At 49.2% G+C, this 27500-nt stretch overlaps 1 protein-coding gene across 4 annotated transcripts in view; it reads left to right on the forward strand.

Annotated features, from left to right (window-relative positions):
* The first annotated feature begins 8767 nt into the window (after positions 1 to 8767).
* CALY (calcyon neuron specific vesicular protein) overlaps positions 8768 to 27500 on the forward strand; it is a 45597-nt gene continuing 26864 nt past the window's right edge. For 2 of the 4 annotated variants that reach the window (XM_054034833.1, XM_054034836.1), the window contains exons 1-2: positions 8768 to 8907; positions 23869 to 24029. The gene's annotated coding sequence lies outside the window, so the exon portion shown is untranslated. The remainder of the gene's footprint in view (positions 8908 to 23868; positions 24030 to 27500) is intronic. The other 2 variants (XM_054034832.1, XM_054034835.1) reach the window with 1 other exon arrangement.

Here is a 27500-nt window from a genome sequence, read left to right on the forward strand (position 1 = left end):
TCCTGGATGGAAGCTGGAGGCATGTAGGTAAGTGTAGCAGTCAGTAGGTTTCCGGTATAGGGTGGTATTTATGTGACCATCGCTTATTAGCACAGTAGTGTCCAGGAAATGGACCGCTTGTGTGGATCGATCTAGGCTGAGGTTGATGGTGGGATGGAAATTATTGAAATCATGGTGAAATTCCTCAAGGGCTTCTTTTCCATGGGTCCAGATGATGAAGATGTCATCAATGTAGCGCAAGTAGAGTAGGGGCGTTAGGGAACGAGAGCTAAGGAAGCGTTGTTCTAAGTCAGCCATAAAAATGTTGGCATATTGTGGAGCCATGTGGGTGGCTATATTACAACAGAAAAACTTCAAAAACAGACTCCAACAAGAGACTGCTGAGCTGGAATTGATATGCAAACTAGACACAATCAACTCAGGATTGAATAAGGACTGGGAATGGCTGAGCCATTACAAACATTGAATCTATCTCCCCTTGTAAGTATTCTCACACTTCTTATCAAACTGTCTGTACTGGGCTAGCTTGATTATCACTTCAGAAGTTTTTTTTCTCTTACTTAATTGGCCTCTCAGAGTTGGTAAGACAACTCCCACCTGTTTATGCTCTCTGTATGTGTGTATATATATCTCCTCAATATTTATTCCACTCTGTATGCATCCGAAGAAGTGGGCTGTAGTCCACGAAAGCTTATGCTCTAATAAATTTGTTAGTCTCTAAGGTGCCACAAGTACTCCTGTTCTTGTTGTTTTTGTGGATACAGACTAACACAGCTACCCCTCTGATTATTGAAATAATGTTGTTTACAGGAAGAATGTGGCTTTCAATAAACAAGACATGTCAATAACCACTTGGAGAATGTTTTTATGCAAAAATTTCAATAAAAATATAATGAATTTTTTTTAAAAGGCCATTTGCGAGTAGCAATTCCCAATAGTCTGTTGTAACCAAGCCAATCTATTAATGATTCTTGTATGCGGTTGTTGTGATTATAATCAGGGCCAGGTCAATAGTTCAGGTCATTCTTAAGCAGTGTCATTGCTTGTGACATCAGAAGTCGCTCAGCCAAACCTCGCAGTTCTTCTCTAGTTAATTTCCATGCTCTCCCCTTCACTCACTTGTATGCTGCAGGGGGATGTGGGAAGGAGAGGCCCTATGACAAGCCAAAGGACCCAAAGTTCCAAATGGAAGATGTCTGGCCTCATCTAGGAGCTTCTGAACTCACTGGCACAGGACAACAGCCCTCTCTGCAATCGCTTTAACGTCAGCTACACTTTCACAGCATTGCAATCAATGTAATGATGATTTCACAGTGCAAACGGAACTAGACATCATGGGTTAAACATTCATTTGCCCAGTGGCATAATGTGTAAAATGTGGAGCAATTAAAATGTGAAAAAAAATCCGGCCTTTACGATTCTGCAGATCACTCCTCCCTCCCCATGTGTAGAGCCAGGGGCCAACTGCAAACCAGCCACAGCAACCACCAGCTTTATCTGGCCCAAAGTCACAGCAGACCGCTATGTGTTTCAGCACAGGCTCCATTGTCTTGCCTTGGCCGGTAACATTTCCAGTGTTCCTTTCACAATTCCTTAGTCCCTCTAAGCCCACACCTATTTTTTCCTCCTATTTAACAAATTTGCCCTCTTTATGTCTCAGCCACTGTATGCAGTGTACTCGCTTATTTCACCTGCAGATTGGGAGCATCTGGATTTGATTCTGTTTGGATGAGGACAAAAAAATGGATGGAACAGAATGGAATGCTCACATTTCAATTTCAAAGGCTGGCTAGCAACCTCTGTCCTTAGATAACCAAGGCCTTTCAGGTAGTTTACTCATGGCATATCTTTATTTTAGAGTGTGCATTTCTTTGTCTTTATCGTTAACTTTACCCAGCATCCTTCCAATTAGAATATTTAGAACATTAACCCTTGAGCATGTGGAAGGTGTACATTACAATGACATGGAACTTTCCAGTCTGAAATTCATAATGACAGAATGAATACCAGGCTGCTGTTTCAACTCCAGCATTAATTATTTCATTTTAGAAATGATCAATTTTCAAATGAAACGTCTGAAATAACATCAAGCTTCCACGCAACGAACTCTCCCAGCAGGGCCGGCTCCAGGCACCAGCCCACCAAGCATGTGCTTGGGGCGGCGCCTGGAGGGGGGCGGCACGGCGGGGCGCTCCGGCCTGAAAGCGGGGCCACGACTGGGCTCGTCGCCCTACCTGCGGCGCTCGGGCCAGTCGGGGAGAGCCGGGCTGCGGCGGACTCGTCACCCTCCTCCCAGCGCTCTGGCTGCCGGGGAGAGCGGAGAGCCCTGGCCAGGCTCGCCGCCCTCCTTCCGGCGTTCTGGCCACCGGGGAGAGCGGAGAGCCCCGTCTGGGCTCTCCGCCCTGCTCCCGGCGCTCTGGCCGCCCTCCCCCCGGCACTCCGGCCGGTTGGGGATTGCAGGCCCGCAGCCAGGCTCGGCGCCCTCTCCTGCCGCACTGGGGGACGGCGGGTGGCTTTTTTGCCTAGGGCGGCAAAAAAGCCAGAGCCGGCCCTGTCTCCCAGTGCCTGACCTCTTGCATCACAACGTCCACTGCCCCATGTGACTAATGGGAGGTTGGTGTCCTGCTGGGCTGTGGTCTCACCGGTCAGCTCCCAGTGCACCATCGCATTCAAACCTGGGCCCCCCAGTCCAGCCTGTTCCCTAGACATGAAGCCCCAGCTTACACATGGTGCTGATCCAGATGCGGGTGTTTGTCCTTTCATTGCTTTCTCATCATATTGCCCAGGATGTTACTTTCCATTCTGGTTTCTAGTCATGTTGCTTACGGCACGACTGGAAGGTGCTCCAGTATTACAGCGCTGAGGAGAATGGAGACTAGACTAGCCTGTGATAAATGGAGCATGTAGTTTTGCGAATAAACATACTGAATTTAGTTCAGATCCGGAAAGTTCCCCAAATTTGTACCAAAAGTTCATTTGTTGTTGTTGTTGCTGTTCTCCTGTTTCAAACAGAATTGAGGAAGCGGATGCAATATCAGGTGAGCTGGGTAACCGATCATACAACAGCAATCGAAACAAGGGATATTCAGTGTGACCCGTTTACAAACAGTTACTGTCTGGTGAAAGTAACTGGATGAAACTTCCTGGGGAATCCTCACAAATGATGAAGCTGGTTGCAGAAACCAGGGCCATCTCCTGAGCCATTTGGAGCCCAAGAAAGGGACTCCTGTCAAGTGGGTTATTTTTTGAAAGGTATATTGGGATCAGCTCCATTTCTGTGCTTCCTTTACCTGTGGTTTGTCCGTGTGTTGTGCTGTGATTGTGGGGTTCCCCATCCATGTCTAGAGCTTGTGGGGGCCATTCTGTGGTAGAGGAAAGCTGGGGTGTCCAAAGAAATTCCATGGGCATTGAGTACCTACCTACCCCCTGACCTCCCAACAGTTCCAGATGTCGCAGAACCATCCTGCTTAGACCTCCCCCCCCAGCTCCTCTGTCCCAGCTGAAGTAACATTTCCTGCACTCCGGCCTGGATTAACCAATCCGCACTCAGTGCACTTGCACAGGGCCCATGTTCAGGGGGCCTGCGACCACCAGATTTGGGTGGGAGGTGGTGTGATGGCCAATCCTGAGTGGTGCTACGACCCCATATGCCAGGTCACAATGCCACTCACTCAGATCTGGTCTGGCTGCCCCTCCGGGTGGGGCAGGTGATGGGAGCAAGTGGAGCTGCTGGGTCGGACATAGAAGAAAATTATCTTGAATGCATATGTATCAGAGTTATCAGTGACTCAGAAACAGGTAATGCCATTTTTGACATGGAGTGCCCCTCCCCCTCACTTTTTGCCCACTTGATCCTTCCTAGATAGGTTATAACCATTGATTTTAACATTCCAGTGGTGCAAATCATCCCACCCAGCTTTCAGTAATAGCAGCTAGAGGGAACTGAAGCACATGAATGAGCAATTCAAATTCCTCTGGTTTGCTACCCAGGCTCCAAGCATCAGTGTATAGGCAAGTCAATATTCTGACTCAGTTTGTTCTCACTCTCTTTGTTTATGGTGGGACAGTTCTCGGGGTGCCCAGGACTGTGAGTCACGTAGTTACCTCCTTGCCTCTAGCGAGACTTGCTTGTGTTTAACTGGGCGTCAGTTCCCTGACAACATCAGCATGTGTGCCACCCAAACAGTCTCCTCTGGGTAATGCCAGCCCTTACTATGCCTTCCGGGTTAACAATCAACATACCCCTTTAAACATTCCCCAGTAGTGTCCAGCCTCTACTCCACTGACTACTCAGAGAAATACTAGGCCAGCTGTTCCCCAGGGACTAGTGAGCATCCCAGCTTGTATGAGTCACTCAGGATCAGCTCCTTGTATAACATCGCAGCGCTGAGATAGATTTATAGTGAAGACAGCCCTAAGTTTATTATGAAACATTTGAGATTCAAGAGATAGTGAGTAAGGATAGTGGAAACACCCACATATCTTCTGCAGTGTTTCAACCACGGTTGTGATCCTGTTTTCATGAGTGTAAATGCCCCATCCGATTACTTCTGAGATGCAGGATGGAGGGCTGCCTTCCCTCATATCCCCCAATGGTTATTGTCTGTTTCCTGAGTCAGGATAATCCTCCGTAGCTTATTCTCCAGTGTGCTGCCTCCCTGTTGATTTCACATCACCGCCATTGATGCTGTATGCAAAGGGACCTCCATGGTGCCAACTTACAATGCTTAGTTTACATGGCTGACCAAAAGACAGGTGAATAAACACCTTTTGTCTGGCAGAAACCTGTTTGTTCTGTATCTGTAGATAACTCCTTACATAGTATCTGTCACAACATTAATGGCCAGCATGACCCCAGCTTTCATTTGAGACCTCAACCACATTCTGTGGTGAACCAGCATGTACAGACAGAGATCAGGGCATTTCTGTAACCCCCTTGCCAGCAGGCACTGGGGGCTTCTCAGGGTCACATACAGGAATAGGTCTGAGCCAGACACACAGCCCCGAACAGCCCCAATGTTGTGTGTGTGAGAGTGGGCGCAGGCATATGTGCCTGTGTATATAAGCAGGTATTTGCATATATGTGTGTGCGTCTGTGTAGGTGTGTATCTACTCCACCAGGTCCCAGCCCAGGGCCCTAACTGTGGCAGATGGTTCCACCACTGGGTCAGCGGGGATCCCACCAAAACACACCAACTTGTTTTCTGGCAGCACAACCAGACTAAAGCCTGGTTTCCCTGGGCTACTTCCGTCTGGGAGCCGGGCTCCTTAGTCCAAGGGTCCACCATCTCCTCAGGGTACACGGCTGGTGGCAGTCCTGGCAACTCCTCTTCGTGGACGGTCTCCTCCGGGGGCGGAGTGTTGCACAGCGCAATTTTGGCTCCAGAGTTCTGCAGCAGGCTGGAGACATCTACTTTCTTCCCAGGCTCCAACTCGACTGAGCTGCAGGGCCTGCCTTTTATACTTCTTGCCATGCCCCTCTGCTTCGGCATAGGCGGCGGGGCTGGTTTGGCTCCACCCACCAGGGGAAGTGGCGTGGTCCCTCTCCGTCAGGCTCAGATGGAGGCCACTCTGCCTCACTACAAGAGGTCTTGTTTAAAAAAAATAGCATTTATTTTAAAGTTGAAAGTGTATTGATTAAACATAAGAAATTAAAAGAGGTTTTTATACTGAAATAGAATAAAAATCATTAATAGGTTTTAATGAAATTTGTTTTGCATAATCACTTTGTTTTATTTTTGGAGGCAAAATATTAAAGGTTTTTATGTTATTAACAACTTTTTGTGATGAACAGGAAAGAGTTAATTTTTCTGCCAGTCCTGATGTCTCTTGTTTCTAACATCCAGACTGACACAAGGTGGAAGAGATACAGGAGAGAGCAGGTGGGGGCAGCAGGGCTTTCGGGGATGTTGTTGGAGTGCTGGGCTGTTACAAATGGACACTCTGGCTGTTGGGTCAACTACGACACCTACTGCTTGGACCCTGGTTCGTGTCCCAACCAGGGATGTTCTTGGGTTGGTTTTCCGTTTTTTTTTAAGACAGGGCAGGACTGTGGTCCTCTCATCTGGCTGTGCTGATGCAGTGCAGTTGATTTCAGGAGATGCTGAAAAGGCAAGAGAGTGAGAGAGAGGTTGGGAGGAAGGAAGGTGGGGGGCAGAAAGTAACCCAAGGGAAGGGAGGCAGAACAGGCTCTCAGCATCTCTGCAGTGCTGGCACTTAGGGTCCCCCAGTGGGTGAGAACTGGATACCATGATCATATGATGACTCTTACAGCTCACAGGTGAAAAACCAAGTTCCTTGAAGAAGAGCAAGGCCTGTTGGCATTCTTCTCTGGAAGAAAGTCCTCTGGCCTATTGCTCCTTCTATCCGGAGTCAGGGAAGATGAAGCGGGAGAAGATGAGCTGGGATGCACTGGGAAGACGAGAAAAGATGTTTTTTTCACAGTCTCCTTGTTAAGAACCTCCAAAAAGGACCAACCACATAGTTCATCCCCTGGCTACTTTGTCCAGTACCGCTGGTTGGAAAATGGGTATTGTTTAGCAGAACATTTTGACAAAAATGAAAAAAAAAATGGTTTGTCAAAATTGCTCATAGAAAATATTTGTCTCTCATATGGAGGGACCAACATAGCTACACACAACCCTGCAAACAACATGGGAAATGTTGGCTTTTCAGCAAAAAAATGAATGCCCACATTTTTTATTTGCAAATACCACTGCAGTGGCTCATGGGAGTTGTAGTTCCTGCATTCTCCTCTATGGGTTAGGCTCCCCAGCCAGACTACATCTCCCATATGTCACTGTGATCTCTGCTCATGGTTTGTCACCAGGGTGCATCATGGGAGTGCGGTAGCCATGGTGCATAGTGCCACGTTCTTGTACTTCTCACTGCTCAGGTGTGCAATGTGGCTCATTCTCAGCATTTCTGACCTTGTGCTGTGTGGTATTACAACACACTTTCCATTGTACAGAATCCCAGCACACAAAACAGTCTCCTAGCGTGCTATGCCTAGAGGTGCCTGCCTGTGTCTTGCACCATCCATCCAGAATGACTCCCTAAGAGAGGGTCATTTTGAAGTTCATGGTTGAGCTGGTTCCATTCTGTTTCAGAGATGGGCAGCACTTGAGTCAGATCAAATCAGACAGGACTAAGGAATCTGAATTAAAAACATTTATAACTGGACACTCACAGTGCATGTTTTGGGAGATGTTAGTGTGTGGGGGTGACAGGTCAGAGGTGGGGAGATGAAGGTGGAGAGAAAGTACTAAGGTGGAGAGAAAATGGTCTAGTGCATGATGGGCAAAGGAGAGATTCATAGACGCTAAGGCCAGAAGGATCCATTCTGATCACTCAGGGTACGCCTACACTGCAATTACACACCCGTGGCTGGCCCGTGACAGCTGACTCGGGCTTGCGGGGCTCAGGCTAAGGGGCTGTGTAATGGCTGAGCTAAAGCAGGCATTTTAGTGAGCCACCCCATCTAAGCGCGGTCAGATATATTGCTAGCTAGATGACGCTAAGGTTAGCAGCATCCATTCAGTGAGCTCTGCTGAGGGCTGGAAGCCCTCAAAGCCCTGCTCTCTGCTTTGCTTCCTGCTCTGCGAGCAGTGAGCAGGGTTACTGCTTTGGCTCAAGAGGTAGCAGTGTGTGCTGGGGTGATGAAGAGCTGGGTGTGAACCCCTTGGATGGCACAGGGAGGGGCAGCAAGAGGGGGATGGGGCCATCGACCAGGATGGAATTTCTTGGGGGTTTCAGTTTAGTTTTATTTTACAAATCTAGGAAATTCCCCCCAAAGAACTATGTTAAAAACAGTCCAGCCCCAACCACTGCTTCCAGGGAGGTCTGGCTGTGCTGCAGCCCCCAGTTCAGCCCCTGATTGAGAGCCCCAGGGGGCTTCATTTGCCCCATTTCTGACATAGGTAAAATTTTCTTCTGATCCCCGGGAATAAAGGGGTGACACACAGAGTGCTGGGAAGAGACAGAGCTGTATGCCCTGGCCCCAGACACACAGCAAGGTCAATCGCTCCATCCCAGGACCAACGAGGCCCATCTCCGTGGGGCCCCAGGTGCAAGTCAGCTCCCCGGGGAGCTGCACTGCAGCGGGACCCCAGTTCAGCAAGGCAGTGGATTGTGCACTCAGCTACCAGCAGCCAGTGAGTGGGGCTGCTCCCGTGCTGAGGCCCTTTGCGAGGTCGGGGGAAGAGAAGGGGACCATGGAGCAGCATAATCACAAAGGGCCAGAGGGCACAGTGAAGGCCCTGGGTTGGTGCTGCTGGGCAGTGAGGGCTCATATTGCCACCCTCTGGAAGCATGATGCAACCCACAGCCTCCCTGGATGCAGGCTGAGCGGGTGCATGGCATTGCCATTCAGGAGGTGTAGGACGAGCCCTGCCCTGCAGTGCCATGGCCCAGCTCCTGCCCAACCCTGTCCAGGAGAGGGCAGGCTGCACTCGCCTGTGCCAGGGGTGCACAGGGACGAGAGTGACGCTTTGTACCCGGCCCTCCTGGTGGGAGCTGCCCGGTCGTCAGTCAGAGCTACCAGAACCCTGCAGGGAAGGGCAAGAGGCAGCGTCCAGCCCTGGGGACAGCCTTGGGGTCACTGTGAAGACCAAGCCCCTAGCACCTGCCCCTGAATGATGCAGGAGACCAGTCACATCTGGGAGCGACAGCTGTTTGGGGCTCTCAAGGGTCTCATGCTTCAGGTCCTCAGCTGGCAGGGAGCCAGCAGGGGCTGTGAGCAGCTGTGCTCTTAAAGCGCCAGGCTGCTCCTTGAAGCTTTTGAATTCTTCCCACAGCCCTGGAATACATCACCTAGGTAACCAGTCTTAACCAGCCCGCCTGCCTTCACCCCAGCAGAGCATTTACAGGCAGAATCCTTGCAGGGAGAACAGCAGCGTTTTCCACCACGTAAGTGATTTCTGAATCCTTCCTAGCAGGCCGGTGGGGCTGGTGGGAGAGGTCCCTGCGGAGACGGGGTGCTGTGTCGGTTGCATGTTAATTACATAGATGGGGACTGGCATGGTACCCAGGCGGCTTTCTCTATCCTTTGCCTTTGCGTCTAGCCGGAGGAGACAGGAGTGGTGTATGTCTGGGTTTCAGGGCTGGGAGGGAGGCAGTGTAGATCCAGGCAGCAGCATAGGCTTAGGGCTGGGAAATTATGTTGACACATTCAAGGGTTCGGTAGGTGAAGTTTGGAGGAACTGCGGCACCATTGCCTCACAAGGATTGAAGGGAATTGCCTCTCTCCAAGAGCAAGCTGCTTTTGCAACAACACACAGGGGCACAAGATGATTCGGAAATAGCCCACAGCAGAATTTTGCTTTCTCTTTCTATTGTATTGGCTGGTGTTTTCACAGTGCCACTCCATGGGATTATAAACATGGCTCTGTCAAACTTCTCTGTGCATGGGTGTCCTGCACACTCTGCTCTCAGCCTCCGCCCTTGCAGAGCTCAGAGACACAAAGAGCTGGGGATGTTGGAAATTGATCAGATGAACCTGGATTTTCCTTCTCAGTGGCAGTCCACTGAGACACCGGCTGGCTGGTATTTCTGCTATCCATGGCAGACTGCATCTCTGAGCAGCAGCCACTTTGCTACAGGCAATGAAATTGGTGCTATTTGCCCCTTCTTAGCCAAAGGTTCAACCCCTCCCCCATTTAATGGTTCTGGGATGCAGGACTGCGGCATAGGCTGGTGTGTGAGGCTCACTCAGGCTCTGTACGCCTAGCTGATGAAATGCAGAATGCTGACAGACATCTGCACATGGGCTTTGTGTGTTTGCGCAGGAAAAGGCATTCACTTTGCTCGACTTCTACCTCTTCCCCACTGCAATAACACCCACTGGTGCTCTGTCCCCCCACCAGAATGGCTAAGGCTGGAGAGCATTTTCATCGCTTTATGTCGTTATCGGCGAACCATGATTCCTATTTTTAGGCACTCTGCTTCCCTGCCCCTCCTTTCACTAGTGTGGTGGGTCTCAGAAATAACCCGAGCCTCGTTTGCGTCATGGGCGTGGGGCTGGGCCTTACTCACACAGCTGATGTAGGAGGTTCGGCCGAAGCAGCAGATCTAGCTTGTTTCCACCCAGTCACTCACAAAGGAGTCAGTATGAGAGGTGTCGAGCCCAGGCTGTCAGCCCAAAGCAAGGTTTCCAGGAACTCTGGCTCTGTTCTGTTCCTTCACAGCCATTGTGTTAGGTTTGGACAAGTGCTTTGGTAGCATCAACTGGGAAAAAACAAGCAAGCATTGTGCAGCCAGCATTATCGCAGGTGCATGGAACTCTAGCATTATAACCACCACTCTCGGGGTCCCCCAGCAGTCATGTTCTGTCCCCATTCTCACTGGCTTAGCATTGGAAGTGGGCCAGTAAGTGTTTTCCAAGTGCATTAGAGAGCACCACCTGTATGTCTTCCAGAAGACAGATGTCACATACAGGTGGATACAAACCTTTAACGTATTCATGAGATTTTGGAAAATCCTTTGGCCTGGCCAGAGGCTCCATGATCCAGGGTGTGTTGGATAACGGTGCGTCACTGCTCACCTCTGAGCAGCCTGCGCTGGCTGGCCGATCAGATACCTGGACACGCCAGGCCCCCTGTCGCCGGGAGCCACCACAGCCAGCATTATTCACAAGCATGTTCTATGCACAGTGCCTGATGTCTGTCGTGATGGAAAGGATGCCCCGAGGCCAGGCCTTTCCTGCTGGCACAGTTAGGGAGCAGACTTGCCTGATGCCAAAGCAATTGATCACCCTGGGCTCCTTTCTAAGGAAAGTTACTATTGGACCAATTTCATCCCAGGTGTAACTCTTTTGAAACCCACCTGTGGCTTTCCCCAGGGAGGAGGGTTTGTGGACTATGCTCTGTAGAATAGCCAAGGATATCAGCCAGGGCAGCTTTGAATTGGCTGGAAAACGTGGCAGTGCCCTAGAGAATGCCAGTTTCCCAGGGCATGTCCTCCTCTGTTCTCCCTTCCAGGGGGGTCCCAGCCCGTTGCAATCAGCTCCCTGCACTGCTGTATTTCCAATGTTGCTAGCGAGCCCTAACTGGCAAAAACCAGCAGTGGTGTGGCATTTTATCTGTAACTGGCCCTGCCTGACCACTGTCACTTTTGCTCACCACTCGTGTCCCCTCGTCTGGATGAGGGCTCTGCTGCCCTGACCCGTGGACTTTGCTGCTGCTGAGTGCCTGCACCCAGAGAAGCCGGCTGTGCCAGCCGAGAGGGCCTGGGCGAGAGATATGAAGGGAAGCAAGACAGTCTATATGAGACCACACAGCTTACACGCTACAGCCAGGGCTCCCAATCCTGCTTCTGTCGCTCGCTCCGACTTTGGCCAAATCACTGACCCCCCCAGTTCCTCATATATAAATGAATATGCAGGGCAGGATTTCCAATTAGGCACAGTAGGCCCATGCCTCGGGGTGCCGGCATTCTAGGGGTGCCTAAAAGTTAAAAGTGGGTTAAAAGTTAAAAACTGACTACATACGGCTCCCTTGTGGGCAGGCGGCCTCCTGGCACGGGCCAACTTTCTAATCACACAAAACCAAACACCCCTGCCCCGCCCCCTCCTTCCCTGAGGCCCTGCCCCATCCCTTCTCCAAGGCCCCGCCCCTGCTTGCTCCATCCCCCCTCCCTCCGTCACTCGCTCTCCCCCATCCTCACTCACTTTCACCGGGACGGGGCAGGGAGTTGGGGGGCAGGAGGGGTGAGGACACCAGCTGGGAGTGCAGCTCTGGGGTGAGACCAGGGATGTGGGGTTTGGGGTGCAGGAGGGGGCTCTGGGCTGGGGGAGGGGGTTGGGGTGTGTGGGGGGGTGAGGGCTCGGGCTGGGGGTGTGGGCTCTGGGGTGGGGCTGGGGATGAGGGGTTTGAAGTACAGGAGGGGGCTCAGGGCTGGGGCAGTGTGTTGGGGGGAATGAGGGCTCTGGGAGGGAGTTTAGGTGTGGGAGGGGACTCCGGGCTGGGTCAGAGGGTTGGGGTGCAGGACAGGGTGCGAGGTGCAGAGTCCCAGCAGCGCTTACTGCGGCTCCTAGGAAGCGGCAGCCAGGTCCTTGCAGCTCCTAGGTAGAGGCGTGGCCAGGCGGCTCTGTGTGGTGCTCGCTGCCCCTGCCCCCACAGGCGCCACCCCCGCAGCTCCCATTGGTTGCAGTTCCTGGCCAATGGGAGATGTGGAGCCGGCACTAGGGGTGGGGGCAGCATTCAAAGTCTCCCTAACTGCCCAGGCACTTAGTGGCCGCAGGGATCTGGAGGCCACCACCGGGAGCAGTGCAGAGCCAGGGCAGATAGGGAGCCTGCCTTAGCACTGGTCCCTGCTGTGCTGCTGACCGGATTTTTAACGGCCCGGTTGGCTGTGCCAACCGGAGCCTCCAGGGTCCCTTTTCAACCGGGCATTCCTGTCAAAAACCGGACACCTGGAAACTCTATGTCCGTCCAGCGTTTGGGACTGGAACAGGGTAAGTGTCTGAGCCAGCCCACCTCAGGGCGCTGTGAGCCATGGCTGGGCGGGGCGGCTGCTGAAGGTGCAGGGAGCATTACAACACCTTCCCAATCTTGACCGCCCCACTGCCTCCGCCCTGTGCCGGGGAGGGGAGGGGAGAGGTGTGGCCGGAACACCATTCACTTGCATGTGCAGAGTTGGGGCACGGCTGCTGCGCCGGGCTGCAGGAGGGACAGAAGACACCCGAGGACCATTCGCTGTGGGGAGAGGTACAGTCCCCCTCTTGCGCCTCACCTGGGGTGGGTGGGTTGCGCTCCAACTCGGGCTGGGAGTGCTGTGCATGGCTGAGGGTCTCGTGCCTTCCCAGGTTGGCTGTGTTTATATTTCTTTTCCTTTCATTTTTTACAGAAGACACAAAAGTCAGCTGTAGGCGCGGGGGAGGGCACTGAAGATGCTGTGCCTTGGGGTGCATAAGGTGTAAATCCAGCCCTGCCAATATGGTACATATCTGGCTAATAGCCTGGGCCAGCTGACTTGGGTGAAGGGGCTGTTTAATTGTGGTGTAGATGTTCCAGCTAGGGCTGCAGCCCGTACTCCAGAACCGCCCCCCGGCAGGGTGCTAGAGCTGAACTCTAGTCTGACCCCAAACATCTACACTGCAATTGAACAGCCCCTTCGCCCGAGTCAGCTGGCACAGGCCAGCCATGGGTTGTTAAATGCAGTGTAGACATACCTTGGGGGCCAAATTCCCAGAGGTCATTTGGGCACCTGAAGATGCAGACAGGCACCGAAACACCTGTAAAAATCGAGCCCTGGGTGCCTGTTCAATGGTTCTGCCAGAAGTGACGGGAAAACCCCCATCTCCTGGTGCCTCAGCATGCCACGTCCAGGAGTGGCTCTGGACACCTCTGCAGTGGCATGGCTCGGGCGGGGCCTTAGGTCCTCCCGCTCAGAGCCGCGTGGTAAGGGGGCGGAGCTGCGAGCTCCGGCAGGCCGAGTGGCAGGAGCTCCTGGACATGCTGAGGCTCTGGGAGAGGGGTAAGCGGCATGGTAAGCCCCTCTGAGCCGGGCACCCCCCGACCCCCAGCTCCGAGCCCAGCCCCTCTGAACTGGACACCCCCCCAACCCCATCCCCCACTGCCCTGACTCCCAGCTCTGAGCCCAGCCCCTCTGAACCAGACATCCCCCCGACCCCATCCCCCTCCCCCAGCCCTGACCCCCAGCTCCGAGCCCAGCCCCTCTGAGCCGGACACCCCCCTGGCCCCATCCCCCCCACAGCCCTGACCCCCAGCTCCGAGCCCAGCCCCTCTGAGCCAGGCACCCCCCCCGACTCCCTTCCTCCCCCCCTTCCCTGATGGAACTCTGCCTGGCTTCCAGCTCTCCCAGTGGAGACCCGTGCGCACAGGGGAAGCAGGGTCTCAGCCAGGGCCGGCTCTAGGCACCAACAAAACAAGCTGGTGCTTGGGGTGGCACATTTTTAGGGGCGGCACGGCCGGCGCCAGAATGCCGCCCCTAAAAATGTGCCCCGGCTGCCGTAGCTCACCTCCGCTGCTGCTGCCACGGCGTGCGAAACAACTGATTCGCGCGCCGCTACTCGCCCTCCCTCCCAGGCTCTCAAACCTGGGAGGGAGGGGGAGATCCCGAGCGGCCATTTCGCGCGCCACTGCTCTCCCTCCGTCCCACGCTTGAGAGCCTGGGAGGGAGGGGGAGAAGCCGCGCCCGCGCCGTGGCCACTCAGAGTCTCCCCCTCCCTCCCAGGCTCTCAAACCTGGGCGGGGGGGAGACTCCAAGTGGCCGTGGCGCAGGCGCCGCTTCTCCCCCTCCCTCCCTTCCCTCCTAGGCTTGAGAGCCTGCGGGGAGGAGGCAGGGCTGGGGATTTGGGGAAGGGGCGGAGTTGAGGCGGGGCCGGGGGTGGGGTAATTAAAGAAGGGGGGGAGGGGCGGCCAAAATTGTTTTTGCTTTGGGCGGCAAAAATCCTAGAGCCGGCCCTGGTCTCAGCGCTGATGTGTGCTGTGAGGAGCTGAGCGCAGAATGTGCCCACGCGTCGAGGCCCTGCCCTCCAGGTGCTCCTGTCTGGGCTATCCAGCAGCAGCAGAAGGCTGCCATCACTGCTAGAGCAGCTGACTAGGAAGCCAGGTATAAATGCACCCCTTGTCGGTGGCAATTCTTTTCCATTTGTCTGTTTCTTGGAAAACATCCACCTGTGTAGCTTTGCAAGTGTTGTACTGTTGATCTTCAAATGGTAAACTCGCCATAAGAATGCCTCCAGTGCATTTATGATCTCATTCGTGACTGTCCATTCCATGCACCTTCAGAGCAAGGAGAGAGACTTTGGAGGCTGAATCAAATGCCTTTCAGTAAGATAATTTGGTCTTTCCAGCCAGCCTTCCAGTGGTGTGACATCCTGAAAAAACATGGGAACCTGGCAGTGCGGTGGCTTTTAATGTCCTAAGTGATAGGAACACATTTTGGAGGGATATACAGCAATTCTGTTCCCCAGCAGAAGGCACAAAAGCAGTATTGTGCAGATGTCTTGGGTAGCATCTCACAGAGAGCTATAGAACACCTGTGTCTTGTGCAAAAATCCAGAGGTTAGTAGCTCCCCTCTGTGTGCACTGATGGCATGCAAATAATTTTAGTGTCTGCCTCCTCATGGGAACTAAGGAGAAACTCCACTGAACAGTGTATGACAGCAGTTTCATTATAGATGCCTTCAAGCTTATTGCGGAGGAAGCAGGTGTTCTCAAAATTCATGCCATGGGACCCAGTATGAGGTGAGTCTCGCCCACAACTGGCACTTGTCCCGGTATCTTCAACTTTTTCCTGATACTCAATGCTCTTCCTCTCCAACTTTGCCAAATTCAGTTTATAGGTGCACTTCTTATTGCATCTAAGGTGCCAACAAGGGTTGTGTTTAACTAGGTTCTCTGAGATGGTTTTCTCCAAAGGTTCAGCTACTAGTCAGTACTCTGTCTCCCCATTGATGCCTGAAAATGATCAAGCTCAACGTAAAAATAAGGATTTTGTAATAAATTACTTTGGGACTTCGCATTACAAAATGAATTAATGTATTTTATGTAACCATGTGCATACTGTTTGTGGATGGACTCCAGAAATTTCTGGCTGGATGCTGATGTTTTAACCATTTGTCTCCTCACAACTCTTGGCACAATAAACAAAGCCAATAATCAATACCACTGAACTGCTTCTTTTTTGCCAATAATGGCAAACCAACTTGAAGAGCTCCTTCCTTCCATTTATGGTAATCTGTAACTTACAAAAATTAATTAGGTCTCATGTTCTGAGCATTAACTTGCTCCAGCCAGTGGAGAGGCCCTTAGTGGCTTGCTCAGAGCAGCTTTGCCATCTTAACCAAATCAGTCTGGGCTGGGACCAGGCCCAGGGAGTGGAAAAGTGGCTTAGAACTACTCCCCCCTCCCCATGCCTTTCTCGGGTCCTGCAGTGAGTGCAGTTTGGCTGCACCCAGCCATTAGCCGCTGACCCATTAGCCACTGTCTTTTTGCAATTCCTAGCAAACGGAAAAAAGGTGCACATTTTTAACAGTGAGGGGAACTACCCATTGGAAGAGCTCACCCTGTGACACTGTGGATCCCACATCACTTGGAGTCTTTCAATCAAGATTGTACGTCTCTTTCTGAAAAATATTCTCTAGCTCACCCAGAAGTGAGGGGGCCAATGCAGGGATTCTGGGGTGAGGTTCTCTGCTCTGTGTTATGCAGAGCTAGGTGATCTAATGGTCACTTCTGTCCTTAGACGCTATCAATCTCTCAATTATTCATCGCAAACTATCCTCCCTGTTTTGTTCTCCAACTGTTCATGAGCTGACTCCGATTTCTGAGGGGTTTGCTCGCTCCTCGCAATCCTCTGCCGAAGAGCTGAACTCTTTGACTCTTTGCCATTTGTTACTCTGGGTGTGGGATTGATTACCTAAGTCACATGGTGGTGTTTCTGCAATTTGGAAACAGTAAACTCATTTGAATGAGAGAATAATCAACAAACTTGGCAGTCTCGTTCACAAAAATGTTTGCTGATCCATTTTTGTCATAGTACACAAGCTTTAGAAATATATTTAGAAAATGTTAGGACAGTTTGGATCTTTTCCTGATCTCTTTTGCACAAAAAATAGTTTTATATTTCGCTCTATATGAGGACCCCAGATTTTAAAATAGCTGGGTTCCTTCCTTGCTAGTGGACAGAGAACAAGTATGTATTTGCTTTCTAATAGATTTTACATTCCCTTTCCTCTTATCCCATTCCCCCCAAGGAAGTGGGGGGGGGGGAGGAGAGTAAGGGTGGCCAGGAATGACTCCCAGCACAAGTATACCAGTTCACACATAAACACGCTCATTTGCACACACATCTGCTCATTCAGAAATGAAACGTCCTTGCCAGATATCTGTGCAAACAGAATGTTCACAGAAAGCAACCCAAAAGGGGTCTGATGATATTCAGTGAGCAAATCCCTCATGGGACTGAGCAAACAGGTCTGTGACTACCCCACCCCACTATTCAGCCAGCTGGAATGTATTATTCCTTGGCTTCTTCTAAAGTGGTTTCTGTTGCTGGTTTGATCCTGCAGCCGGCTGCACCTTGTTGTTGAGCAGATGCAGAATCCTCAGGCAGGGGGTAGCTTGCAAAATTGATTTCCTCTGGTTTTGTGTTTGTGTGTTCCTTTTTGAATAAAAGCTCTGCAGTCAGTGAGCAGTTCTGCCTTCACTGAGCAAAGACTCCTGGACAGCCTGAGGGACTTGCCTCATGTCTTCTCATTTCAGAGCAATTTTAGATTTGGTCTCTGCCCTCCCTGTTCATAACTGTCATAACAGGACTAAAAGGGGTGATTTGAAAGCCAGGATCTACTATAAAAGGAGAGCGCTTAGTTGCTTGGTTTAAGTTGCTCTTAAATAGACACATATTAACCTTTGGTGCTGAAAGACACGTCTGTGCCCGGAAGACATTGTCTACATCCAAAGACTGCACCATTTTAACTCAAATGAAGGTTTAAATTGCTGTCGTGAAGCTGGTATGACCATCAGTGCAGACACACTCAGCTCAGAAACAACCAGCTCATATCCATGAAGTGTCACTTGATCAGCTGGATTTCAGTGTGTCCGGGGATTCATCTAGGGCTGGACCTGTTCCCATGGCAGGGCTGAGACACTTGCTATCAGTGCTGAGATCAGAGTCCTGCTGTGCAGATTCTTCTCTGTCCTGATGCCACCTGTCAGTGCTGGGAACAGCTGGAGGCCTCCCCGGCTGGCTCTCTCTAGTGCGGGTTCTGCTGAGCCTCCAGCTCCGTCTGAGCCTTGCTGCAGAGGTAGCCTTAGCTAGGCCTCTGGGGCAGGCAGCAGCCTCTCTCCTGGAGCTAGGCACTGTTCACGTAGACCCAAATTCATGAACACGTGCTTCAGTCCATCCCTAAAGAACGTAACATGTCTGCTTACAGCTAAGCACCTAGTACAATGCTTTTCTGAATCAGGGCCCGTCCTGCCCAGATACTAGGGCGACTGGTGCCAAGTAAATAAAAACACCATTGAAGGCTATGTGGAGTGACAGTACAGGTGGCATCAGAACTTGCCCCCAGCTGCACCCCTAACAGCAGGGAAATCTTGAGGGAAGGAAAAGTCTCCTTCTTCTTTGCCGCCTTCACATCCAAACCCCACTGTCAATGCTGCTCACGCTCAACAAAACTGTCAGTGCACTCCCACACTCCAGTCACACCCAACCACATTGTCAGTGCTGCCCACACTCCAGTCACACCAGACAACACTGTCTGTGCTCTCTGACTCTCCAGTCACACCAGACAACACTGTCTGTGCTCTCTGACACTCCAGGAATGCCCCAACAGCACTGTCAGTACTCTGTGACATTCCAGTCATACTCGACAACACTGTTAGTGGTCTCTGACAACTCGGTCACACTCCAAGAATGCTGTCAGTGTTCTCTAATATTCCAGTCACACCACGACAACACTGTCAGTGCTCTGTGACAGTCCACTCACATCCAGACCACACCGTGAATGCTGCCCATACTCCAGTCACACCCAACAACATGGTCAGTGCTCTCTGACACTCCAGTCACACCCCAACAATACTGAGAGTGCATTTCAACACTCCAGTCTCACCTGACAACACACAGACCCCAACTACACTTTAAGCACTCTCTGACAGTCCAGTCACACCCCACAACACTGTCAGTGTTCTCTGACAGTCCAATCATACCCCATAATGCTGTCAGTGCACTTGGACACTCCAATCACACACAGCCCACTGTCAGTGCTCTCTGACAGTCCAGTCACACCCCAACAAGGTTGTCATTACACTCGGACAGTCCAGTCACACTCTGAGAACACTGTAGTGTACTCAGACACTCCAACCACACGCAAGCCACGCTGTCAGTGCACCCGGGCACTCCAGTCACACCCAGACCACACTGTCAGTGCTCTCTGAAATGAAAATTTGAAACATTTTGTTTCAAAAATATCACACCAAAATGTTCCAACTTTTCCAAAATATATTTTCCTCCATTGTCATTGGGCCAAAAGTCTTCACCAAATTGGACCCAAATTCACAAATAGTTTAATTTGAGCAAAAAATGCATTTTTCAGGAATACTATTCACAGAAATAAATAAATAATATTCCCCAGCTCTAGTTGGCGATTAGGCCTAACTGGTGGATAAAATAATGAGGTATTAGCCAAGGACCTGGGGTTTAGAAGCCCGGACTACAGAGCTTTGGGTAGTTGATATTCCCACAGTACCACCAAGAGGCTGTAAAGAAGTATAGCCAGGGAGCACTGTGGAGAGTAGGCACCACAAAAGGTACCACCCGCAAGACCCAGATTGACAGTACCCTGTGGCCCTCCAATTGGCCAAGTGTCCCTACTTAACCCCTGGGGTTGGCCTAAGAAGTTGTTGGGGGCAATTTCATGGACCTTGCCTTGTCTCTGAATCCAGCCTGACCCCAACTTCTGCCTCCTGATTCTAGCCCGGTACTGCCTCTGGTCTTTGACCCTGGCCTGATTCTGACTCTGCTTTATGGGACCTGGCTTTGCGATCCCTCCAACTCCTGCACAGTGATGCCTGTCCCTAGTGGGCAGGATCTCAGCCCAGCTATGACTACTAGGCCAGACTGCCTGGTCCCTCACAGATAGTCTATTCTGTCTATTGCTCCCTTTTGGGATCCTTAAAAAGAGTCTTTGGAGTGAAGATGGATGGAGTGACAGTTATCATCATGGCTGCCACCACCACTGTATCCTGGGATCTACCATGATACCATGGGCCATTTGTCATCCTTATCCTAAGAGAGGACCCAATCAGATCGGAACAGAGAGACCCAGGTGACATCTCCACCTCTACTAGCACTGGCTGAATCCTGAACACCACATGGGCTGTGAGACTTGGTCTATTGCTGTCATCCCTCCATGTGTCATGTTTCCTTCCCCACCTGATTTCTTCTTTCCTGTCTTTCTTCCTTTGCTGTTTAATTGACTGGGCAAAGTGATGCCTAACGCTCAACTCGATGGCACTTCTGTCTGTCCACACTTCATTGTTTAATGTTGTACCAGTAAAAAAGGGTTTTAGTAACATCTTATCCCTTGTTGGGCCAGAGACAGTCCCTCTTCAGCACAACACTCCTCCTTTTCACATCCCCACACACAAACCTCTCACCTGAGTTTGGTCGTTTGTTCAATCCAGGCAACCTGGGCCTGGCAGTTAGAGCTTGAGTTCTGCTTTCACTCAGGCTGATAACACCCCTACTTGACCCTACTTTAACAACCAGTTAAAGCCTCATCTATGTGGGGAAATTGGTCAGCACAACTATACTTGGGTAGACAAGCCTAAATCACTGGAGTACTGATAGTCCTCCAGTGCCTTCCCACAATTCCCGGTGTGTGCCCAGGAGGATGGACTAGCTCTCCCCTAACTCACTGGGAAAGAATCAGTGGTTCTTCTTACTGCAGCACAGAGAACCATGGGATATTCCCCATCAGTCCTAGCAACACATGTGGTGGGGTGCAGCATCAGTTAGGACCCAGTAAATCAGGTAGGGCTTTGCAGAGTGACTGCTCATACCCTCTAGACTCACCTGACTGCTGATCACCTGAGTTAACTTTACAATGAAGACATAGGGAGAGATAAAGGAATCTCTATCTATTAATTTATCCAAGAGAAAGTTCAGCGGTAACTTGATCATGTCTGCAAGTACCTACCCAGGGAGAGGATTTCTGAGTATAAATGGCTCTTTCCTCTAGAAGACAAAGGCAGAATAAGAGCTAGTGGTTGTCATCCCATTTCCTGATTCCAGCAGCCAGTGCTTTAAGGAATACACCACAAATCATGAAACCTGCGATAAATTCATTAGAGTTGCAACACAGAAGCAAACAATGCTGTACACAGCTGTGATTTCCTGGGGTATTTAGTAGAAAGGAACCTAAGCCACAAGATTCAGATCCAGATCATTTTCTTAAACCTTTCTATAAAATATCTGCAAAATGCAACCCAAAGTTTCCTTGTCTCTAGAAAGCTGTCTGTTTTTAGGAAAACAAAACAACAACAAAACCAAGTAAAATTGAGCCAAAATTGAGGAAGAAGGCCATACTGGTTTTAAAAAAATGACCTGGTTTAGAGGGTAAGTGAAGGCAGCTATAAAAAGACAAAAACAAACCCATAACAAATAGAAGAAAGGGAAAGCTGATAGTAATGAATATAAATCAGAAGTTAGGAATTGTAGAAAATTGATAAGGGAAGTCAATGGACACAAGGAGAAATCTATGGTGTGACGAACTGGGACTGTTCTTAATGTGGTCTTTGAATGCTGAGTGGGGAGTGTTGGCTGGGAAGGCAGGGGAGTGTGGCTAGGATGGTCTGCATTGGGGGATGGGATACTGGCCTTGAGGGAGAATACCTGAGCATGTAACATGAGAACCCAGGAAGGAGTTAGAGGCCAGGTGACACCTTGGCCCGGGAAACTGAACAAAGGCTGGGGAGAGAGTTTCAGGAGCTGGCTGGTGGAATGGCTGGCAGGAAGACGGGGCTCTGGCCTTCCCCCCAGGGGGCTGTGGTGCCCCTGGGACCCCAAGATGCACCTAACTGGGGGGGTGGTCCTGTTGTCTGTGCCTGCCAGACCTGTCTTGGACTGTATTCCTGTCGTCTAAATAAACCTTCTGCTTTACTGGCTGGCTGAGAGTCATGGTGAATCACAGGAAGCTGGGGGTGCAGGGCCTTGTGTCCCCCCACACTCCGTGACATATGGCCAGCAGAGTTAAGGACAATAAGGAGATTTTAAAACATATTAGGAACAAAAAGAATCCTGACAATAGTATCAATCCATTACTGGATGGACATAGTACAGTAGAACCTCAGAATTATGAACACCTCAGGAATGGAGGTTGTTTGTAACTCTGAACAAAACATTATGGTTCTTTCAAAAGTTTACAACTGAACATTGACTTAATACAGCTTTGAAACTTTACTGTGCAGAAGAAAAATATTGATTTCCCCCTTTTTTTTTGTAGTTTACGTTTAACACAATACTGTATTTGCTTTTTTTTATATCTGCTGCTGCCTTATTGTGTACTTCCAGTTCCAAATGAGGGGTGTGATTGACTGGTTTGTTTGTAACTCTGAGGTTCTACTGTAGAATTATCAATAATGCAGAACAGGCAGAAGTATTCAATAAATATTTGCTTGGTATTTAGAGAAAAACAGATGAAATACTCTCCTCATATGGTGATAACACTCTTCCCATTTCACTAGTATCTCTGGAGCATGTTAAACAGAAACTACCAAAGTTAGACATTTTTAAATTAGCACATCCACATATCTTGCATCCAAGAGTTTTAAAAGAGCTGGCTGAGGAGCACGCAGGACCATTAATGTTGATTTTCAATAAGTCTTGGAGTACGGGGGAAGTTCCAGAAGACTAGAAGAAAGCTAATATTGTCCAATTTTTAAAAAGGGTAAATGAGATGAGTTTGTTAATTATAGGCCTGTTAATCTGACATTGATCCTGGGCAAGATAATGGAGCAGCTGATATGGCACTCAATCAAGAATTAAAGTAGAGTAATGTAATTAATGCAAATCATCATGTGTTTATAGGAAAATAGATCCTGTCAAACTAACTTGATACCTTTTTTTATAAAATTAAAAGTCTGGTTGATAAAGATAATAGTGTTGATATAACATGCTTAGACTTCTTTAAGGCATTTGGTTTGGTACCACACGACATTTTGTTTGAAGAACTAGAACAATGTAAAATTAACATGGCGTACATTAAATGGATTAAAAACTGGCTAATTGATAGGTCTCAAAATGTAGTTGTACAAGGGGAATCATTCTTGAGTGGGTGTGTTTCCATTGGTGTCCCACAGTGATGGGTTCTTGGCCCTACACTATTTAACATTTTTATCAATGACCTGGAAGAAAATATAAAATCATCACTGATAAGTTTTCAGATGACACAAAAATTATGGAGGGGGGCTGCAGGTAAGTAATGAAGAGGACAAGTCACTGATGCAGAGCGATCTGCATCACTTATAAATTGGGTGCAAGGAAACAACATACATTTTAATATGGCTAAATATAAATGTTTACATCTAGGAACAAAGAATGTACGCTGTACTTACATGATGGGGGACTCTATCCTGGGAAGCAGTGACTCTGAAAAAGACTTGGGGGTCATGGTGGCTAATCAGCTGAACATGAGCTCCCAGTGCAACACTGTAGCCAAAAGTGCAAATGTGATCCTTGGATGAATAAACAGGGAATGTTGAATAGGAGTAGAGAAGTTGTTACCTCTGTATTTGGTACTGAGTGCGACCGCTGCTGGAATCCTGTGTCTGGTTCTGGTGCCCACGGTTCAAGTACCATGTTGATAATTAAAGAGGGTCAGAAAAGAGCCACGAGAATGATTAAAGAATTAAAAAACATCACTTGAGTGATAGACTCAAGGAGCTCAGTCTATTTAGCTTAATAATGAAAAGGTAAAGTGGTGACTTGATCATAGTCTATAAAGACCTACATGGGAACAAATATTTGATAAAGAGCTCTGAAACCTAACAGAGAAAGGTCTAACACGATGCAATGGCTCGGAGTTGAAGATAGACAAATTCAGACTGGGAATAAGGCGTACATTTTTAACAGTGAGAGTAATTAACCTTTGGATCAGTTGACGAAGGGTTGTGATCGATTCACTATCACTGACAATTTTTAAATTGAGATTGGATGTCTTCGTAACAGATCTGGTTTCAGAATTATTTTGGGGCCTGTGTTCTAGAGGAGGTCAGACTAGATGATCATCATAATTTCTTCTGGCCTTGGAATCAATGGTTCTGAATGCACCTGGCTCATGGCTCTGAGGAGAGCAGGCCTGGGTGTCTGACACTGATCAGATGATTTTTCTGTCTGTTGAAGGAATCAGCCCTGCAAATCCCAGTGTCTCATTCGGTGGATGGTGTTCACCATAAAAACATGAGAACGGCCATATTGGATCAGACCAAAGGTCCATCTAGCCCAGTATCCTGTCTTCCGACAGTAGCCAATGCCAGGTGCTCCAGAGGGAATGAACAGAACAGGTAATCATCAAGTGATCCATCCCCCCTGTCGTCCATTCCCAGCTTCTGGCAAACAGATGTTAGACACACCATCCCTGACCATCCTGGCTAATAGCCATTGATGGATCTATTCTCCATGAACTTATCTAGTTCTTTCTTGACCCCTGCTATAGTCTTGGCCTTCACAACATCCTCCGGCAAGGAGTTCCAAAGATTGCCTGTGCGTTGTATGAAGAAATACTTCCTTTTGTTTGTTTTAAACCCAGTGCCTATTAATTTCATTTGGTGACCCCTAGTTCTTGTGTTATGAGATGGCATAAATAACACTTCCTTATTTACTTTCTCCACACCAGTCATGATTTTATAGACCTCAATCATATCCCCCCTTAGTTGTCTCTTTTCCAAGCTGAAAAGTCCCAGTATTATTAATCTCTTCTCATATGGAAGCTGTTCCATGCTCCCTATCATTTTTGTTGCCCTTTTCTGAACTTTTCCTATTCCAATATATCTTTTTTGAGATGGGGCGCCCACATCTGCATGCAGTATTCAAGATGTGGGCCTACCATGGATTTATATAGAGGCAATATGATAGGGATATTATCTTTCTTAATGATGCCCAACATTCTGTTCACTTTTTTGACTGCCGCTGCACATTAAGTGGATGTTTTCAGAAAACTATCCACACTGACTCCAAGATCTCTTTCTTGAGTGGTAACAGCTAATTTAGACCGCATCATTTGGTATGTATAGTTGGAATTATGTTTTCTAATGTGCATTACTTTGCATTTATCAACTTTGAATTTCATCTGCCATTTTGTTGCCCAGTCACCCAATTTTGAGAGATCCTTTTGTAGCTCTTCACAATCTGCCTGGGACTTAACTATCTCGAGTAGTTTTGTATCATCTGCAAATTTTGCCACCTCACTGTTTACCTCTTTCTCCAGATCATTTTTGAATATGTTGAATAGGACTGGGCCCAGTATAGACCTCTGGGGGACACCACCATTTACCTCTCTCTATTCTGAAAACTGACCATTTATTGCTACCCTTTGTTTCCTGTCTTTTAACCAGTTACCAATCCAGCTACACCGACCCTCTCTGTGCCATACGTTAGAGCAGAGGTACAGGGCAGAAGGAGTCACTCGCTCATCATGCATCAGTCTGTAGAGATGGCGCAGAGGCTGTTTATAATTGTGGAGTACAGGGGAGGACTGAGGTTTATTACAAAGAAGGACTTGTAAACAGGAAGAGCATGTGACCCTGGGGGCAGATTTAATAGCGATGCCTGGCGCACTCGGGAAGCGGATATAGCTGGTTAATGAGGGGTCCCTGCTCCCAGCACCCCTGTCTGTGGCTGGGATCCCAGCTGGTACATACCCAGTGCTGGGTCACAGGGAGCACACATCCAGCACTTTCCGACTCTACAGAGGATGTGTGGCTTGTCGGGTCACTGCTGAGCTTCATGGGTTGGAGTAGTTCTGGGTACTGGATGTGACCCTGGATGCTAAATAGCCTTCCCACCCATGCCCTTGTCCCACCTTCCTGTCTTGCTGTACACCAGAGCCAGCAGCTGGGATTCGTTATCTAACATCCCATACGGCCCTGTAAGGAATCAGGGGGAAGGAGCACAAACAGATGAATGACTCTGGCTGGCACAAGCAGCTCTCTTTCTCCTAGTGTGGAATCTGATTCTGGACTGACCCTGTGACACTCCCCCAATCACCAAGGAGAAGGAAATGGACAGAAAGACAGGGAGGGCCACGGGGACCCTGTGTCAGTGGAATGGGAGGGTTGGGGGCCCTGAGCGCTGCTCAGGCAGGAGGAATATATGGAAATCGCCTGTGAACAAATAACGGACAATAGCAGTTATGGCAGGGCTCTGAACTGGGGGCTGTTCTGTGCCCCAACCGCCCCCACCCTGATCTCTTAAGCCCTTCCCAGGGAGAGGGAGTGTTCTGTGGAAGTGAGGGCTGAGAGTGCATATTAGTGGTTTAAGGATGAACACTTTCGCAGGGACGTTACAATTATTCCCTAAACAAGAATCAGAAACTCTGAACATTCAGAGCTAATCTTAAATGTGAAAGAATCCCAGAAGGTCGGGAAATGTGCGGCGAAGGTGCTCAAACGGCTGTAACTGTGCCTTGCACTGGCCTCTGGTCCTTCTCTTATTTAAGCACTGACCCTAGGACTGATGGTTTGTGTTATTGGAGGTTGGAGTGGACAGCTTTCATTTAGGGCTTTAAGAACTCATGGATGATGGCAGGCCACAGCCTGAGGCCAGGTGTAGCCTGGAAACTTTTACCAGTATAGTAATGATGGTCTAGCTAGTTGGTATAGCTACATGGCAATACCCTCTCTAGTATAGACAAGATCTGAGTTTGGAAAAGTCATTTTCCAAAAAGACATGGGGGGTAGAAGGTTGGATAATCAGCTGAATACAAGCACCCAGTCCAATGCTGTGACCAAAAGGGCTAATGCGATCTTTGGATGCATGAACAGGGGAATCTCAAGTAGGTGTAGCAAGGTTATTTTACCTCCATATTTGACACTGGTGCAACTGATGCTGGAATACCGTGTCCAGTTGTGGTGTCCACAATTCAAGAAGGCTGTTGAAAAGTTGGAGAGGGTTCAGAGAAGAGCCAAAAGAATTATTAAAAAATTAAAGCTGCCTTATAGTGATAGACACAATCTATTTAGCTTACAAAAAGATTAGGGGTGATGCAATTACAGTCTATAAGTACCTACATGGGGAACAAATATTAATAATGGACTCCTCAGTCTAACAGAGAAAGGTATAACGTGATCCAATGGCTACACAAATTCAGACTGGAAATAAGGTGTACATTGTTAACAGTGAGTATAATTAACCATTGGAACAATGTACCAAGGGTCACGGTGGATTCTCTATCACTGGGAATTTTTAAATCAAGATTGGCTGTTTTTCTAAAAGATCTGTTCTAGGAATTGTTCTGGGGCAGTTCTCTGGCCTGTGTTATGCGGGAGGTCAGACTAGATGGTCACAGTCATCCCTTCTAGCCTTGGAATCTAGGAATAATTGTCCCATGATCCGGCCCCTCCCATCCTCATCTTCTCTTTGACACCTTTTGTCACCATGTCTCTAAGGTGTTTGCATCCTAGGGCTGAAAAAGTCAGGTGTTTTGAAAGAGCTCTTTGGGGCTGATCTTCAATCCCTTTGAGCTGCTCACATTTCTGAATGACGTCATAAAACCATGCTTGAAAATATAGCCGACACTTGCAAAGCAGAATGCCTAAAGTCAGGCTCCGAAGCCCACCGTTGCTTAGACCCATATCTAGGCATTTGGGGCCAGATTTTCAAAGAGTTCAGTATCTGACAGCTCCTATTTAAAGCACCTAAATGGAGCAGACAGATTTTTGAAAGTGACCAACCCTCAGAAGAGTATATGAAGAATAACAGGAGAGGCTGAGCAGCCTGCAAGCCTGGCCTCTGTATTTAAGTGCTGAAAAGCTTGT

The sequence above is a fragment of the Malaclemys terrapin genome, chromosome 7 (assembly GCF_027887155.1).
Source record: "Malaclemys terrapin pileata isolate rMalTer1 chromosome 7, rMalTer1.hap1, whole genome shotgun sequence".
Taxonomy (NCBI): domain Eukaryota; kingdom Metazoa; phylum Chordata; order Testudines; family Emydidae; genus Malaclemys; species Malaclemys terrapin.